Below are 6,421 nucleotides of genomic sequence, written 5' to 3' on the forward strand. Positions count from 1 at the left end.
TCACGCTTGTTGCCACATGAACATTTCTCAAACAACCCTCCTGCTTGCAAAACAAAGAAATTGTGGCACCAGTCAGCTTTATCCAGAGTCCATGACACTTCCACTGGCTACAAGTTTATGCTGCATATAATAATCTTTATCTAGTTATTACACAGGGCAGAGAATCCCCTCAGCTGTACTGCAGAGGCCTAATATAGAATTATAGAATAGGTTGGGTTGGAAGGGACCTTTAAAGGTCATCTGGCCCACCCCCAACACTACAACGAACAGGGACATCTTCAACTAGAGCAGGCTGATCAGAGCCCAGTCCAACCTGACTTTGAATGTTTTGAGGGATGGAGCATCAACCACCTCTATAGACAGCCCATACTCTTAATTCATCTGTCTTTTTGACCAATAGAGTAGTATGGAACTGCCCTGTCACAGGAGACCCTCATAATGTTGCACAAGAAGAAGAGATGGAACACTGTTTCATATGTGCTTTGTAAGGACAGACACAGCCTAGGAATACCCCTGAGAAGTGCTTGCTTGTGTCCCTTGGCTTCAGACATATGAAAAAGTACAGATCTGCAGCTTAGTTAGCCAGATTCAGGCTCAAAAATTAACAAAAGGATGTGCTGCACTTGCCCTGTCTTGTTTGCCCCTTTTGGCAGGTGGACTTACCTGTAGCTCTCGCTCCATGGAGTATAACATCAGTATACACAGCCCAGATGTGGACAGGCACATTCTGCACTGACATTTAGTCAGCTGAATCTTGTTTGTAAGGCACAGACAATTTGTGGAAAGACAGTCTGATCCTTCTGGGGAAAAAAAGGGAACATTTCTAATCACTTCAACAGGGCTAAGAGCTGCTTGAACAGTTTTCATCTTTACATGTAAAAGTGGTACTAGAGGGCTGAGAAATTCCACCAAAAAAATAAGCTCTTGCAATGAATACTGCCTCACTTTCCAGCAGAAGTGAAAACAGGGAAGGCAACCTAAATAAGACACAGAAAGTTTTAGAGACATACTCGGTGAGGTGGAGGAGAATAACAAAGCAGGGCAGCCATAAAACCAAGAGAAACTCCTTGGGAGTCATTTGTTCTATACACCTTTATTGCCTCGCAAAAGCAGCCGGTGATCTTAACTCCCAAAGGCTCATCTTGCTTCCCCCAAGTCATTTCAAGAGTAAGATATTTTTTTTCTCATTTCTGTTCCAGGGAAAAGGGAAGGAAGTTTAACACAGCTGGAAAAGCAGTTGGCTGCTACAACATTTTATTGCAGTGCCACTCGCTCTGCAGTGTTTCAGTCCTGAGCACACATACACATTCCCACAGCATGCACTCTGCCAGATTCACCTTCTGTTCAGTTTGCTCCTTCTATTTAGTGTATTAAATATAGGCACCAAACTGCAAATGTTTAATTACCAACTGTCATAAAATACAAATGGCTCCTTTCATCTGCAATCTTGACAAAAATGATGAATTGAATCTTTCCAGAAGTATTTCCTGTAGATTCAGAGGGTGGGAGCGTGCATTATAGATCTTGGCACACTATTCAGAATGGCATCAGAGTACATAACAGAGGAAATACAAGGCCCCAACCCATCCATCCATTGCATTCACTTAGATGCTTTCTGCTTACAGAAATATGCGATCACAATCCCAAACTGATTTCTGACATTTTAAACCTATATATTGGAGTATTTGGATCTACTGAGGAACTGGGATTGGCTGAATCAGATCTGAAGCAAATGCCTGGTTTCCAGTTGGGTAGCTACACCAACACTTCTGCTATGAAAGAAGTGTCTGCCAACATAGCAGAAGCGGAGGGGTTTTGGACAGGGACACTTTTGGTGGGCGCTGGAAAGCAAGAGATATTCAAAGTGCATTTGGTTAAAAAACCCACAGGTATCCTCTCTTGAACCTCCACTTCTCTAGCACCTGCCTCAAAAGGAGGCCTGGAACAAACCACTGCCCTACAAATAGTCCCCATTATTTCTGTATCTGGCCCAGATTTCACCCATAGCTCAGTAAATCCATTTATGCAGGCTCTGAATAAGAAGAGAGTAAAGGCAAGACGGTGGTGCTGGGCTGCTCAGACCCTGCCTTCTTCTACAGCAAAAGGAACAACTTAGAGCAACCACTGGACCCAAATCATCATTCAGCTAGGAAAAGCAGAAATTATTTTTTCCTACACAGCAGTTGCAGTTCAGTTCCTTGGCACATGCTGCTGTGGTAAATTTTGAATGAGGAATAATGCAAAGCTATCTATAAAGATCCTTCTGGTGCCACATGAAAAAAACCTCCCTGGTAGATTGGTGTGATTTTTAAACAAGACCTTTGCAGCTCTTCTGGAGAGGATGCCAGTAGCTAAATTACTGATTTCTCATGCATATTGTCCTTAGCTGTCTTAGCTTCTATTGGAGTAGTTACTTCTGTTTATCTGTGTTTTATGATTGGGCCAACAAGTCTCTGGCCAGCAGGGAAAAAATGTTTTGGTATTTTTAGCATTTGTTTAGCAATGCAAATTTGCTTGTTATGATTCTGTTTGTGAGCAAGCACACAGCACAATCAGGACTTTAATAATGACTGATATTAGCTGTGCTCCATATATCAATGAATTTGGCTCAGAGTCACCAACTCCCCTTTTTGGTCATTTTTAATCAGGAAGGAGGACTGTATCTAATCAATTAAACCATTTTTTAACAAAAATAACCAAATAGTCCTCATGAGCCCTCCCAGAGAGTTTTGTCGTTCAGTGTTTGGTGTTGGTTTTAGGCCTGCTATAAACAATAGAATAAGCATAACAAAACCTCCCTATCCTTCAGCTTTTTCTTACCTGGAGTATTTCATCCCGCTCTGGGGCCCTCAACAAAAGAAGGACATGGACCTGAGGGATCAAGTCCAGAGGAGGGCCATGATGATGAGTGGGGGGGCTGGAGCACCTCTGCTATGAGGACAGGCTGAGAGATCTGGGGTTGTTCAGCCTGGAGAAGAGAAGGTTTCAGGGAGATCTAAGAGTGGCCTTCCAATACCCAAAGGGAGCCTGCAAGAAGACAACAAAAGGAAACAGTCAAAAGGCCTGGAGTGAAAGGACAAGGAGCAATGGTCTGAAATAAGAGATTTAGATTGGATGTTAGGAACAAGTGGAACACTGGAACAGGGAGGTAGCTGAGGCCCTGTCCCTGGAGACATTCAAGGTCAGGCTTAACAAGGCTCTGAGCAACCTGATCTAGTGGAGGCTGTCCCTGCTGAATGAAAGGGGTTGGATGAGATGACCTTTGGAGGTCCCTTTCAACCCAAACCATTCTATGATTCAATACCTATTAAAAGAAATACAACTGAGAACAATTCTAAATGCAAGATCTTCTGAAGCAAAGGCCCATGACAGAAGAATTATCTAAAATCAAATACCCTTTGAACAGAATTTGGTGTAGTCATAGACATTTTCATGGACAAAAATATGCTGGAACTAGAGCTCTGGGGACTTTTTGGTGTCTTATCTTTTCACTGTTTTGATGTGTGCTATCTTACATCCCTGGAATTTTCCAACAGTGATTATTTTGTACTTGAAAAATCCCTCTTGGAAGAGTACTATAGAATTTAATTAGTGGTTATAACTTTTCTGCACAATTCTGTAGCGAGGATAATATTCTCCAGTCAATGTGCTAAGATATTGAGGCAATTGCAGTGCCATTAATTAGTAATGAGAGAATGCTTTAAGTCATGAGCCCTATCATGATAAACACTATCTCCATTGATTAAGGTAAGTCACACACTACTGCAAGGAATTCACAGTTTGAATTAGCTGTATAAGATACAACTTGAAGCCAGAGATAAACTGGACAAAGTGTTCAGGGAAGGAGGTAATGGTGAAATCACCTTATTAAAGGTAATGAGCAACCATATAATGCAGATTTATGGATGGAAGATCTCTGTAACTGCAGAATCAAACCAAAGAGAGCTGTGAAGAGTTGAAATGAAGACATACGTGAAGAGGATGAGAGCTGTCATCACAGCTGGCTTGCTTCTGTACTCAGAACCAGATTAACATGGTCATTTCCCAACTCTTCAACTAGGGGTGGAAGAAAGCTATAAAAGAAAACAAGATACTGTTCTAGGGAGGACTATAAAGAGTAGCACAATGCATGCAGTACAAGTTTCAAGTTCCACATCTACGTTACTTGTTCTCAAGATGAGCTACAGGACACACAAAAAAATCATTGCTCTCTAATTAGGAGCCATATGAAAGTGTTCAAACTGTAATTCAGGATCCTGAAAGACTGGAACACTTCTCAGCTCCATCTTGTTAAATGAGAATGGATTCCATTTCAGTGTCAGTTTTGACACATCTCAGGCAATTTTTTTTCCACATTGGTTGGAGGAAAATTATTTGCTCCACGAAATCTTTACATCTATATGCTCAGGGTTTTGTCTTTCACTGCACTGTTCCTTGAATAACCAACTTCTTATTTTTAGGAAAGTCCAATCATTTTATGAGAGCACACTGAAAAACATTTCTCTCTTGGGTTTACAACACATGAGAAATCAAGTTAGCTTCTGAATTTACAGTATTCAAAACACAACTGCATGGAATGATCCCTTCTTGTTGCACGGAGAATTTGGCATAGGGTGTGGGTGAGAGGGGAAATGTTTGCTTAGCACAAATGCAGCTGCCAAAAAGCTCTTCCAGGGCTCTCCTGCAGAATTTTATTTTGCCAAAATGCCAGCAGTGCCTGCCACAGGGGAAGATGTGGCACATAAAGCTAGGCAAATTCAGTCCATTTGCTGCAAAAGCAAATTGCCAAGTGAACACCATTCGGCCAGCCTGTAAGGCAGTTCCTCACCAATGAAATATAGAGGAAAGAAAGGAATGTGCAGCAGGCCAGAAGTAAGGAGCACTACGTCCCTTGTGCTTTAATCAAGAAATCATGTTACTTGAAAAGGTCTCTGATTTAAAGGATGCAAGAGAAGCTACCTAGTGCTATTATAGAGCCACTTCTATTGGAAGATCAAAGCAGCAACATGAAAGCAAGTGTCAGCTGAAGTATTTTCCTTCCAATTACAAGTAAAAGCTGCTGAACTGAAATCTATCAAAATGTTTTCTCCTGACATGTTGATAGCAATTATTGTGACTGATACTTGCCTTGTTGAGTAGCCTTCACTGTCTGCTAGAAAAGTACAGAAGGGGGTCTCCCCCCCCCCCAGTCATTCTAAAGGCCACTAATAAAAATCACCTCTTTTGCTTATGACTAAACACAAACAACACTGATACTGAGAAGCAGGGGTTGGGCTCTTGATTATCATTTTGTATTTTCCATAGTTCATTTCTTTTTCTAATTTTAACCAGCCAGTGATTAATATTCTACCCAAGCCTGGTAGACATATTTAATAGAGTTTTAGCTTTCTGCGTTTTTCCATCCCTGAGAATGAAGGTAGAGAACTATATTTTGGTTTACTTACCTTTAAAGAACCTGCCTTCATCTCTAACACCTTTCTCACCTGCTGTCTCCACTTTACTGCAAGTTGGTGCAAAGAAATCATCACAGCCCAAAATCTGAGCATAATCCCAAGTCCATGCACTTTAAAGAGCAGGATAAAATCAAAGACAAGTGCTCTACAGCTTCAGCCACAAGCAGCTCTCATGTTCCCAGTTCATCCTATTCCTGTGGATTCTGTACCCAGTTAAAACCAAGTTACCACCAGTAGTCTGGGCAGAAGGAACCCAGGTCACAAAGTTATTAATCCTTTTTCTGATAACAAGAGTGTGTTCCATAAAAATCAGTAAAATGCTAAGAAACCTAAAACCAAAATGGTGCATGATATGAAAAACTAAAAAGTCTTTGGAATATGATTCACTCAGTGATGCTGTGCTCAGTTTAACCAAGAGCATTGGACCAGTACCTGTGGAAAAGAAGGAGCAAAGGTAGTGGTGATGAAGCAGAACTGAAAAGACCTGGGCAGAAAAGCTAAGTCTATGAAAAGAGAGAGAAAACCAAGAAAGGAGGCTACAGTCTGCGATTACACATGGAGACTGGGCTGGAGATTAGGGCTGGGGTACAGCCAAGAGATGGGCAAGAACAGGAGCTCAGGACTGTTGTCAGAGGCTGGCCAGGGTGAGGCAGCATGGACCCATGAGCCCAGGGATGAGTAAGTGAAAAGGAGGTGAGAAGCACAAGGAGCAAGGGCAGGAAGACCTGGGAGGAAAATGGTTCTGAGAGGGCAGAACACAGCAGAACCTTGAGGAGCGAAGAGTTCGTGCTCGGTGGATTGTATTTCTTTTCAGAGACCAGATTTCTCACTGTCTCGCTGGTGTTACAAAACACTGTGGGCCCTCCAGCAAAGTTCATCTCATCCCTCACCAGCTCACATGGTGAAATAAAAGGAAATAAGGGGAAATACAGTGACTGAGAACAGAGGTCGTACAACAGAGCCAATGC

Source organism: Melanerpes formicivorus, unplaced genomic scaffold, assembly GCF_026170545.1.
Source record: "Melanerpes formicivorus ecotype bairdi unplaced genomic scaffold, bMelFor1.0.p_v2 SCAF_18, whole genome shotgun sequence".
Classification (NCBI taxonomy): domain Eukaryota; kingdom Metazoa; phylum Chordata; class Aves; order Piciformes; family Picidae; genus Melanerpes; species Melanerpes formicivorus.